At 36.0% G+C, this 12061-nt stretch overlaps 1 long non-coding RNA gene across 1 annotated transcript; it reads left to right on the forward strand.

Moving 5' to 3' along the window:
• Positions 1 to 6100: 6100 nt before the first annotated feature.
• Positions 6101 to 11264, forward strand: LOC105529160. Its single transcript, XR_001004465.1, has 3 exons — positions 6101 to 6132; positions 7509 to 7617; positions 10810 to 11264. It is a non-coding gene; the product is annotated as an uncharacterized LOC105529160 (long non-coding RNA).
• The last annotated feature ends 797 nt before the right edge of the window (positions 11265 to 12061 follow it).

The raw sequence follows: 12061 nt of genomic DNA on the forward strand, positions 1-12061 counted from the left end.
GTGAGGACAACGCATATTTACATTTCAATCCTGCCTTTATAGGCAAGACACTTTTTCTAGCCCCAGGCTTCATCTCTGATGCTGCATTTGAAGCAGGGGTAAAAAACTTTAATCCCAGGTCCAAGAAAAAACATTATCATCCAGTTAGAAACTTTCCAAGCTCTTTGGTTTCCCACTTGTCTCAAAATAAATAAATAAATAAAAGTCACTCAGAAACCTTTCTTTGGATTTACTTGACCAGACTCGTGAATGCTGTCTTACTTCTCATGCCTGGATGCCCTCACTGGATACAGGACCAGGTTAGAAGCTCAAGCCTCTTCAAAGGGTATTGGGAGACTAAATGATATAATGTCCGGGTGACTCCCACAAAGCTTAGCTCATAGAAAGCATTTGATCAATATTCATTGTCTTCCTCTTTTCCCCTGTGTTTGACACCTTGATGTGTGTATACCTGTTTCAAACATTACTGTCTGTTTTCTACTCCACCTTTGAGATATCAACGAAGTCCAACATCTCACTGTAGATATTCACGACTGACGTGGAACACCTTGAATTTCTGTGTCATTTAGATCCACTATTAAACACTGGATACCGTAGGCCCCTCAATACAGTTACCCTGAGTAATTGCATTGCTACCATTAAACCCTATTGTACTTCAAAAATCCATTTGTCAGTTTGGCAAAGAAAAAAAAAAAAGGATCCCAGTTTTGAAATCCTTTCAAAAAATCATGAATTTCCCTGAAAGCATCTTTGACTTATTTGTGTTTTTAGTCTCAACCGCCTTTTGCAAGATTACTTCACTGATACATGCTATGAATTCCAATAATTATAAAAACAGTTAATACTTCTTTAGTGCTTATTCTGTGCCCCAAATTATCTAAATTAATCCTCCCAATAATCCTTTGAGGAAGATACTATTATGACTCTCTATCAGAGATGGGGAAATTGAGGCTTAGTGAGTTTAAGTCACTTGAACAGAGACACAAAATTGGTAAATGGTGAAGCAAGCACTCCACCCTGGTATAAAGCCTTTTGGCTGTAACCCCATGGAAGACTTCAGCACGGAATTGCCGTAGCCTCTCACAGTTTTAAAATAGGGGAATCTGCTTCAATTACTCCTGAGAACTGAGATCTGCACTCATATTTACTCCAACCTCCTCTAAATCTTTGCTCCAAACCCCTCTAAATATTTATTCCAAACCCCTTTGCAAAGTAAGCACACACATTGAGTCTTTATTTTTCATATTTTAGGACTACTAAAATACGAAAATGCATTGAAAATGAAGCCCATGTTGTTGGAAGCGTGGATCAATGAGGATTATTTGGTCTTGGCTAAAGGTTTAGTAAAATGTACTTAGATAATAATAATTAAATGAATATCTTAATTTGTTTTTCTTTAAGGTCTTTATAAGAATCCAATTTTCTCCATACACAGCAAACATATGTGATCCTGTGCTTTTATTTATAGAAAGAGCAAAAGCCAGGAAAATTAGGTAATCTGAATTTCAGTTGGAATCCTGTCTTTTTGATCTAAGTGATTATGTAAAAGTGGCTTGCTTTGAGTTTATCTTCATCTCTATAATGATGGTTTGGACTGGTAGACTTCAATGGCACTTTCCAATTCTGAAATTTCATAATCCTATGAAAACTCTTCAGTTTTAATCTAAAATGATACAATGAATATTTCTGCTGTCTAATGTGCCTCATTTATAGAAATGTATAGAAATGATTCCTGAGAATATATATGTCATTGCTCATTATACTTGAAAGCAACATTCCTCATGGTAGATCACAAAGTTCTCGTAATTGAGTAGGCAATGGCTTAAAAGCTTGGGCAATTCAGCTAGAAAGCTGAACAGCCATCAATAACCCAACATAATTACTTGTAAAAACAGGGAAGGAAGTTGAGCATGAAATTCTAACTAAATAAGCATTTTATGATTTCTTCCCTTACTGACAAGTCACTGGGTACATTCTCTGTTCCGGGTTTAAAAATATATATATAATCCATTGGTATTTTTCTTAGAAAATGAAATGTCAGATACAAGCAGCAATTTTCCAAATACATAACAGAAGGTATATTATGAGCTCCCACCAATCAGAATAGAGGCCAAACACAAATCATTTCCACCCTGAACATAGCCTTAAAAAACTAAACCAAAGAAAACACAACTTAAAAGTACTTTCCCTTCCCCCACCCTCAAATGAGAATATATATTTTTAATCCTTTAAAATACAAATATGTTTGTCTCCAATTTATTTTATTTTATTTTATTTTTGAAATGAGGTCTTGCTTTGTCACCCAAGCTGGAGTACAGTGGCACTATCTTGGCTCACTTCAACCTCCGTCTCTTGGGTTCAGGAGATTCTCCTGCCTTAGCCTCCCAAGTAGCTGGGATTACAAGCAAGTGCCACCACATCCGGCTCATTTTTGTATTGTTAGTAGAGACAGGGTTTCACCATGTTGGCCAGGCTGGTCTTGAACTCCTGACCTCAAGTGATCCACCCACCTTGGCCTCCCAAAGTGTTGGGATTACAGGTGTGAGCCACCATGCTGGCCAGTCTCCAATTTTGAAAGAAATAATTAAATAGGGAAGCATCCACCTGATCCTTGCCTACCTCTTATTTTATCGCATCCCCCCACTCCACCAGGTCCATCCACACAGGCCTTCTTTCCATTTATTGAAAACAATATACACATGCCCACCTCCATCCAGAGTGCCTCTTCAGACATTGAACAACAGCTTCCTCTTCATCATTCAGTCTCAAGAGAGTGTCATATCACCCCCTCGAACCGGTTATCTCTGGCCATTAATGTTGCCAACACCTTGTTAACTCAGATCCTTACTCTGTTTTATTTTCTTTTTAACATTTAGTGATATTTGAAAGTATTTTCTATTTACATTCAGTACTTGTTTATTTTCTGTCCACCCTACTAGGCTTTCCATAGCTCAGGGAACTTGGACTATCTTGTACATACCCGACCAATAGTAGCCCATCAATTAATATTTTCATAATATTTTAGTGCTAATAACAAACTTAGTAATTTATGGCCACCTACTACAAGTCAGGCTCTATACAGATTATCTCCCTAAATCTCAAATTAGCTGTATTAGGTGGGTCTTTCTTTTAACAGATGAAGAAAAAGGGGCTTCTGAGAGTTTAGAAAAGATAACAGGCCCAAGATCTCAATGTTCTTAAGGATGTAACTGCAATTATAATTTAAACTTCTGACTTCATTCCTTGCTGTAATGACTCCTCATGCATTCCATATTTAATAAATCAAGTAAAAAATTTCCATTGCTTTACACTATCAGAGACCATTGGATTGTATTACTCTTCAATAAGCAATAATTCTTAACATTTTATTTTTAAGTTCGTCGTACCTCTTCTTTAATAAACTACGTCTGTAAGAAAATATGTTACCCTGGTGAATCTTTTCTTCCCATGAATAATAATTTAAAAATTTAGCTCAGTCGAACACTCACATCACTGTATATAATGTCTTCTGTAAGCAGAAAGATATTGAAACAATGAGAAAGATCAGACGAGCAAATATAAATGAGATTTTAAAAAAAGGAATAGATTGCATGAAAGTAATACAGAAGCCAGTAAATTTAAAGAAAAATGGTTAGGAATAATAGATTTGATGGCAGTATACAGATATAGTATTAGTTTTTGGCTGTTTTCATACTGGGTCCTAAGAAACACTTGAGGTAATTCTTAAAAATAGAAATTCTAGGGCCCAATTTCAGATCTACTAAATCAAAATCCTGGGGTGGAGGTGGGGGAAAAAGAGTCATCCCAAGTGAATCTTACATTTAAGCACATTCGAGAAGCACTGGGTGAAAGAACGCTTATTCGTATGAGTGATACAGGAGGTATGGAGATGATAATATTAGGCAGTTGGAAGTCTTCATGTAATTATTCACCCAGAGACAGCAGCACTAAAACCTACTGTATACTCATGGTTGTGTTTTTGTCATTTTCCATTGCTTCTTGTATGTGTGTGTATATATATATACACACACACACAAATACATATATGTATATGATCAGAATTCAACAACTACATTAGATGAAAGGTTTAAAAGTTTAAATATTTTAGAAGTTCCACAACTGAGATTTTTTGTTAATTTATTAACTCTGAGGGGCTGTTTCTTTTACTTATGTGCATGCACGCGCACGCACACATTCACACGGTTCCATGGCAGCAAAGAAATTCTCACATTCCAAATATGTCTTAGTGAAGCATGATAGTTAAGAATTCTCAATATTTTAACGTTACTTAGAGCACCAGTAGGTAGGTTACCCTGGCCCCATTCCCAGAATTTAACAGTAGGGGCCTTGTGAAATGCTAAACGATGTGTATAACAGTATTCAGGCTCTCCAAGAGCCAATCCGTCAAAACATTTGCTGCTTTGAAAATGTGTTCTTCAAAAAAATGGGCATATGGAACTTATTACTCTGCTTGGTGGAGTTCAGGCAGCGGGGTCCAAAGTAAGCACAAAAACCTTTTGAGGACACAATCCTACCTAAAGGTAGCAGGGTCTCTAAAACTGTCCTTCCATGACCCAAGAGGTATAGAAGTCTCATGGGAAATAGCAGAGTTCCAAAGATTTTCCTGTAATTCAAGGATTAGAATAGCTCAAAACTAGGTAGAAGCTTTAAAAAAAAAAAGAAAAAAAAAAAACCAAAAAGTAATATTTAAATAGAGAATTTATAAAATATTTGACTCGTTTTGGTAAATGATCCCTCAATTGGTATCTCTTTATCATCCACTTCTAGCACAGTCTTTGGTCCATAGTTGATGTTTAATAATTATTTGTGAACAAATAAGTCAGTGACATTTTGCTGCTGTATATTCAAGAAGAATTTAGAATGTATAGCTACATACTTGTGGAAATTTCACCAATGAAAGGGAGACTGAATTCTCTAATCTCCATGGGAAATAAATATTTTCACAAAGAAGAGAACCATCAAAAGAAGGACCATGATTAGCTTACCCTTACTTTTTCTCTCCCTATTGACACCCATGTCATCTGGATTTAAATGAGTATATATATATATATATATATATATATTTAATTTACATGTTCTTAATATTTAATTGAAATATATTTTAACATTTCAATACAATATTAAATACAGGAAGGTGATATTTAAAATATATTTTAATATTTCAATTAAATATTAAATACAGGAAGCCAATTGATAGAATTTGCAAAGAATTAACTTACTTTTCTTTGAAACTGTGTAATATTTGTTGTACTAGCTATTAAAATAATACAATTTACACTAGTAGAAAGTACAGGAAATGCTAGTATCAGCCCTGGCAGACAAGAACAGAATTTAGTTTTTGAAGCTGCGAAGGCTCAAACTTCTTGCTGTGTTTCATTATGCATAACTGAAATTCTTCACAGTTACAAAAGTGTAAACTTCTCTTGATTGCATCAATATGTACTTGGAACAGGGGGATATGTAGGTCAGAGCTTGTGAAGGAACTCTGTAGCTACATTTAAATTTGCTTTGAAGGAATAAAAGTAAATCCATAGTATGCCTTTGTTTTTTTGGTAAAAACCATGCAATCATTCCACTTTTAACTTCTTGTGGATCATAGGATGGATTTATCTTCCTCATTGAAAAACTCCCCTTGCTTGAAACTTCCTCACAGTTACAGATTTTGTTTTTTTTTTCACTAGAGTGTTTGATCATTTGAATAGCACTGTATGGACCACTCTTTGATGGTTTATATTCTCCCAACGTGATGCTCACTTCTGTTCATTACCTTATTTTTCATTATTTCAGAATTTGTCTTTTTGTATTTTATGACTGCTTCCTCTGGGATTTTTTTTTTTTTCCGAGAAAAATGACAAGAATGATCCACATAAGTCCATAAGAGAGACTGTAAAATAAACATTATACCATGTGTGGGGTAAAAAAATAAATAAATAACTGCAAATGGCTGTTCTCACTTTCTGGCATTTACACACATGGCCATCTGTTTGAGGGCTGTTTTAAATGGCTGTTTTCCAACATTTATGTAACTGGCCAATTGAAAGGAAATGACATCATCAAGTTTCCTGAAGGCTATAGCAGGAGCCTTGAAAAAGTTCGGAAACAAATTGCTTAGTAAAGAGAAAGCTGTTTTCCAAATGTCTCTTTTTTATATGTACTTCTTTCTTATTTCTAGCATTTCTAACATTTTCCCCCTTTTTCTGTACATTCTGTGTTTACAACCCTCAATATTTGCACAGTCTACTTTGGAGCTTCTCTAAATTGTGAGGGAGTTAAAGAGAAAAATACCCTCTTTGTTGAGTCTGTACAATCTGGTCCGAATGTGCCGAAAACCATTTCTGCACATTTTTCTGACCTACTTAATATCCAAGAATGGACTTGATTGACTTTGTCACTCAAATGACGGCAGATTTTGAACTTGTAGACCTAGGCCTTGAAAAGCATGGAAATAATTCTGGGGAGACATAGACTGTTCTGCTACCAAGGCGCTGCTGTAACTACTCCCTCACAGCGCAACCCATAGAGTATGACTGGGTGAAGAGGAACATTTGGAAAGTTTTTCAAATTTGTTGGAAACACCAAGAAATCAAAGGTAGGAAGGGAAAAGGTTTTTATTTTTATTTTTATATACTTTTTTTTTTTTTTTTTTTTTTGAGACGGAGTCTTGCTCTGTCGCCCAGGCTGGGGTGCAGTGGCCGGATCTCAGCTCACTGCAAGCTCCGCCTCCCGGGTTTACGCCATTCTCCTGCCTCAGCCTCCCGAGTAGCTGGGACTACAGGCGCCCGCCACCTCGCCCGGCTAGTTTTTTGTATTTTTTAGTAGAGATGGGGTTTCACCGTGTTACCCAGGATGGTCTCGATTTCCTGACCTCGTGATCCACCCGTCTCGGCCTCCCAAAGTGCTGGGATTACAGGCTTGAGCCACCGCGCCCAGCCCTATTTTTATATACTTTTAAGTTCAGAGGTACATGTGCAGGTTTGTTACATAGGTAAACATGTGTCATGGGGGTTTGCTATATACATTATTCCATTACCCAGGTATTAAGCCTAATACCCATTAGTTATTTTTCCTAAGCCTCTCCCTCCTCCCCACCCACTATCCTCTAATAGACTCCAGTGTGTGTTGTTCCTCTTTATGTGTCCATGTGTTCTGATCATTTAACTCCCACTTGTGAGAACATGTGGCGTTTGGTTTTCTATTCCTGCATTAGTTTTCTAAGGATAATGGCCTCCAGCTCCATCCTTGTTCCTGCAAAAGCCATGATCTCATTTTTTGATGGCTGCATAGTATTTCATGGTGTATATGTACCACATTTTGTTTATCCAGTGTATCACTGATGGGCTTTTATGCTGACTCCTTGTCTTTGCTATTGTGAATAGTGCTGCAATCAAAATATGCATGCATGTGTCCTTATAATAGAATGATTTATATTCCTTTGGGTATATACCCGGTAAGGGGACTGTTGGGTCAAATGGTAATTCTGTTTTTAGGTCTTTGAGGAATCACCACACTGTCTTTCACATGGAAAGGACACAAATGGTTGAACTGATTTACATTCCCACCAACTGTGTATAAGTGTGCCTTTTTCTCCACAACCAGGTCAGCGTCTGCTATTTTTTGCCTTTTTAATAATAGCTATTCTGACAGGTGCGAGATGGTATCGTATTGTGGTTTTGGTTTGCATTTCTCTAATGATTGGTGATGTGAGTTTATTTTCATATGATTGTTGGCTGCCTGTCTGTCTTCTTTTCAGAAGTGTCTGTTCATGTTCTTTGCCCACTATTTAATGGGGGTGTTTGTCTTTTTCTTGTAAATTTGTTTAGGTTCCTTCTAGATGCTGCATGTTAGACTTTGTCAGGTGCATAGTTTGCAAAAACTTTCTCCCATTTTGTAGGTTGTCTGTTTACTCTGTTGATAGTTTATTTTGAGGTGCAGAAGCTCTTCAGTTTAATTAGATCCCATTTGTCAATTTTTGCTTTTGTTGCAATTGCTTTTGGCTTTCCCATCATGTTTTTATAGCATAGTTTACAGATCTCCTTGTCCCTGAGTCTCTCAGTAATTTGGACCACTGGACCAAAGAGTTCTTTCATCTGATTCCAAAATTAAGCCATCTCTTGGGAAAACCTAGCAGCTGCATTTAAGGCTCACATTTGTATGGAAAAAGTATTACTGTTAGAGAAAATTAAGTGTACCTGCTCTTCAAACTTTCTTGGGAGGTCAGAGCAAATAGTTCATCTAAGCAGCAATCTACTTAAGCTCCTATATTAAAAACTTTTTGGAATTTTTAAATGCCTTCATACAATTTCAATCTACTGTGGCATTCTATTCTACCAGAATGTTGCAGTTGCTTGCCTGAATCACCATTCTTTCAAGTTAGGAGGGGAGCATCACTTAAAAATTGTGCCCTTTCCACATTGCCTGCACTTGTTTGAAATTATCTCCCCCTCCTGCTTCCTTCTCCTTCTCTTTTCATCATCACTGTGGGTAGGAGACATGGTTGGTGCTCCACCACATTTCCTTTGCCAGCTAGTGCATCTATACTCAGGTGTTTTGGGTTCTTTCTGGAGGCTTGCCCTTTGCTGATAGGAGCCACCTGCTGGGGTTACAGCACCACCTTTCCCCACCCTTCTGGGTCACCAATGGCTGACTGGTCTGGGGGTACAAAAGCCTGGGCACATATCCTCAAGGTGACACAAGGTTGTTTCTTGGGGGGTGTGATTGTTGGAGGTGTGATTTATGCCCCAGTTTCTTGGGCATCAGCCAAGGTTATACTTTACCTGAGACATCTCTCCTTTGCTATTTCCCCCTCACTGTTCCGTTTAATCTACTGCCTTCTAGGTGTTTCCTAAAGATCACTCCTTCCATACATCACATATATCTGAAGCCCTTTCTTGGTCTCTGCTTTTAAGGACCCCTATCTAAGACCCTGTGATTACCAACGATGATATCTGAGTGATGAGTCTACAAAATCCTATGTTACAAGAGTCCAAAGCATGAGGAGGGTCTCTATCAGGGTAGATGGCAAGGGAAGGGATGCACTTGTGAGGTTGTGAGTCAACAGCAGTATCTAAGGGAAAACATTTAAGGTGAGAGTTTAAGAAAGAAGGAAACATTGGTACTCGTTAGGTTACTTGACAGAATTTAATTAAGTTAGTAAAAATTGCAGAGGTAGATGAAAAATTGTTTCTTGGATAAGAAAAAAAAATAACACTTAAGATTGAAGAAAATTTGGAAAACACAGAAAAGTGTAAAAATAATATCAAAATCACCTATAATTCTACTATCCAAATATCACCCCTATTTTTGTATGTTTCCTTCCAATTTCGATGTATCTATCTTCCTATCTCTGTATTTTATTCATACAATTTATATTTATAAATTGAGAATTGCTACATATATAATTTAACATCCTTCATTTTCTTCCTGAACCTTACATACATTTTTATGCCGTGTAGTACTCCTTGAAAATCTGATTTTCAATATCTGCATAATATTAAGTTCTATAGACTTGCCATAATATAAATATATACATATAATCAGAATATAGGTTACTGTCATTTTTTTGCTGTTTACAGCACTGCTATAAGAATAATAGCCTTGAATATAAATCTTGGTGTTCATTTTAGATTTACATTTATAAGCTACATTTACTGTAGTTGTATTACTGGGTCAGATGTATGAACATTTTAAATAACTTGCCAGCTTATGTTCTAATTTTCGTCAACATAATGCCAATTATTTTCCCAAAAATATGTGCCAATATATAAATGCTCCAATAAAAATACCACTTTATAATGCCATTAGTAACATTCCATATTAAATTTTTTAGCAAATTTTGTACTTAACATTATATTTATTTTTTAAAAATTTTTACTTTTTAAAAATACATGCTGCTTGGATTTTTTGTCCTTCTTAAAGACAAAAAACTTTTTATTGTTGTTACTGTAGAATAAGCATGTTATTGATTGCCTTTTTCTTTTAGTAACACCTTTTGCAGGCCTCTAAACAGATGCCCCATGGAAACTGTATATTTCAAAAACATACAAACAGGTTAAATTGCTGGGGGAAGAGGGAAGAAAAAGGTTCAATCAACTCATTTTTGCAGGGCGTGAGATGCAAGCAATCAGTTGAATTCCTTCACTTCATTACAGTCAATCAAATCTTTATTTCAGTTGAATTGTCTTAATATGTTGACATGCTACATCACAAACACAACTACTTATGTTTTTGTCTTAGGGACAGTTCATCCCTAAATTAACATTACTGCATATCTGAGTGATCCAGAAATTATGCTCAATATTAGTAGGACTTAGTAAAAGTAAGAGCATAAAAGTAAATATGGTATAAGCAAATTTAATAGAACTCAAAAATATCATGTGGCAAGAAGGAGCATGCAAATGACGGAATGACAGCGAGGGGGCTGAACGGGGAAATGCAGAAGGCAAGGAGTGTATAGGGTGCATGTGAACAGCCATGCAGTGCTATGCAAGCCATGGGAAAAGGGCATGAACCATCTTCAGATTTTCCTTTATCTCTCAAACGGTTTCTTATGGAATGGGTCTGGTATGTTCTCTATTTTATAATGCACCAAGTGATGTGTAAGTAAGAATGGGATGCTGTAATGGTTAATTCACTCATCTAATATGTATGATACTATAAATAATGCCCCAATTCTTTGATTGAGCTACAATGGTGACTAAATTGTACATGTATTTTTGCTAATATATAATATGAATCTGTGTGCATGTGATTTCAATAGAAAAATCATTTTTAATTTTTAATTAATTATAGGTTTGTTAACAGCATGAAGACTACAAGAAAAAGAATGGAAGAAAGAAGTGAAAGATAAACAAATAGGGGAGGGGATCTCTTGGATGACTGGGAAGGAAAGGAAAACCAGAAAAAGCAGTCAGGACGAATGCCTGACAAAAAGCTCTGCTGCAGTCACACTTTGACAGGAAGCAGATTCAAACTTGCAATGACTGAACAGGATATTTTCCACTTGTTGCTCCTTTGATACCCAAGCTCCTCAATGGTGGTCTTCTTCAATGAGACACTTTTACTAGTGATCATATTCTTGCTTCTTTTTGTTTTTTTTTTAAGTATGTTGCTGCTGTACTTTTAAGAAAGTTGTGTTTTATCTTAGTACTTTGATGTTCATAAATGGTATAAAACATAATTTTACCAATAACTTTAATGGAATACTTTTTTACAAACAAAATAAAACTTGATCTTCTTCCACCCTATCCCCACATCAGAACTAATTTTACTACATTTTATTTTTCAAAAACTATTAATTCAGTCAATTAATATTGACTTTGGACTACATTGGGTCATTTTTAATGAATTGCTCTGGTACAGCTTTATTTTATCATGTCCTTTGTTCTTGCTCTTTCTTGTCTACCTACCAGTTAAAATATGAAACTCACGAAGCATTTAGCTCCCTGGATAGTGATTGCTATCCAGGATGAATCATGCAAACTTTCATATTGTCTAAACTATAATTCAGAAATATAACATGGCTTAAATGGGAACTTGGGGCTAATGTTTAACAAGTGTGCACCATACTTTATCAGTTCTCTAAGATTTGTTTTCTACAAACAAAATGTTTATGTCATGGGCTACCTCTAAGTGGTAATTCTAAAGGCCCTTTCTGACTTGTTTATTAACTTTTTCAAGTCTTCAGGCTGCTGAGTCATTTGGTGCACAGAGTAATACCAAATCATGTCTGAGAAAGGCTCCATGATTCCCAAAGTGCCTGATTTTCCACCTCTTCCTATAAGAAGTAGTAACAGATACGCTAAATGAACTGGGGAAATAAGAATTAAGCCTATGGCTAGTTTAAACTTTCCTATGGAAAGATTTTAATGTTTCCAAGTAGACAGTTCAACTGAGACCATTTTATATAATGTGGTACATACGATTTAAAAATCTACATCCAAAAAAGCACATAAAAGACACACCCTACTTTAGCTATGTGTGATTATACTCAGCTATGTATGCATAACATATGTATATACATACACGCATATAGTTTAGACAC

Source organism: Mandrillus leucophaeus, unplaced genomic scaffold (genome assembly GCF_000951045.1).
Source record: "Mandrillus leucophaeus isolate KB7577 unplaced genomic scaffold, Mleu.le_1.0 Scaffold119, whole genome shotgun sequence".
Classification (NCBI taxonomy): domain Eukaryota; kingdom Metazoa; phylum Chordata; class Mammalia; order Primates; family Cercopithecidae; genus Mandrillus; species Mandrillus leucophaeus.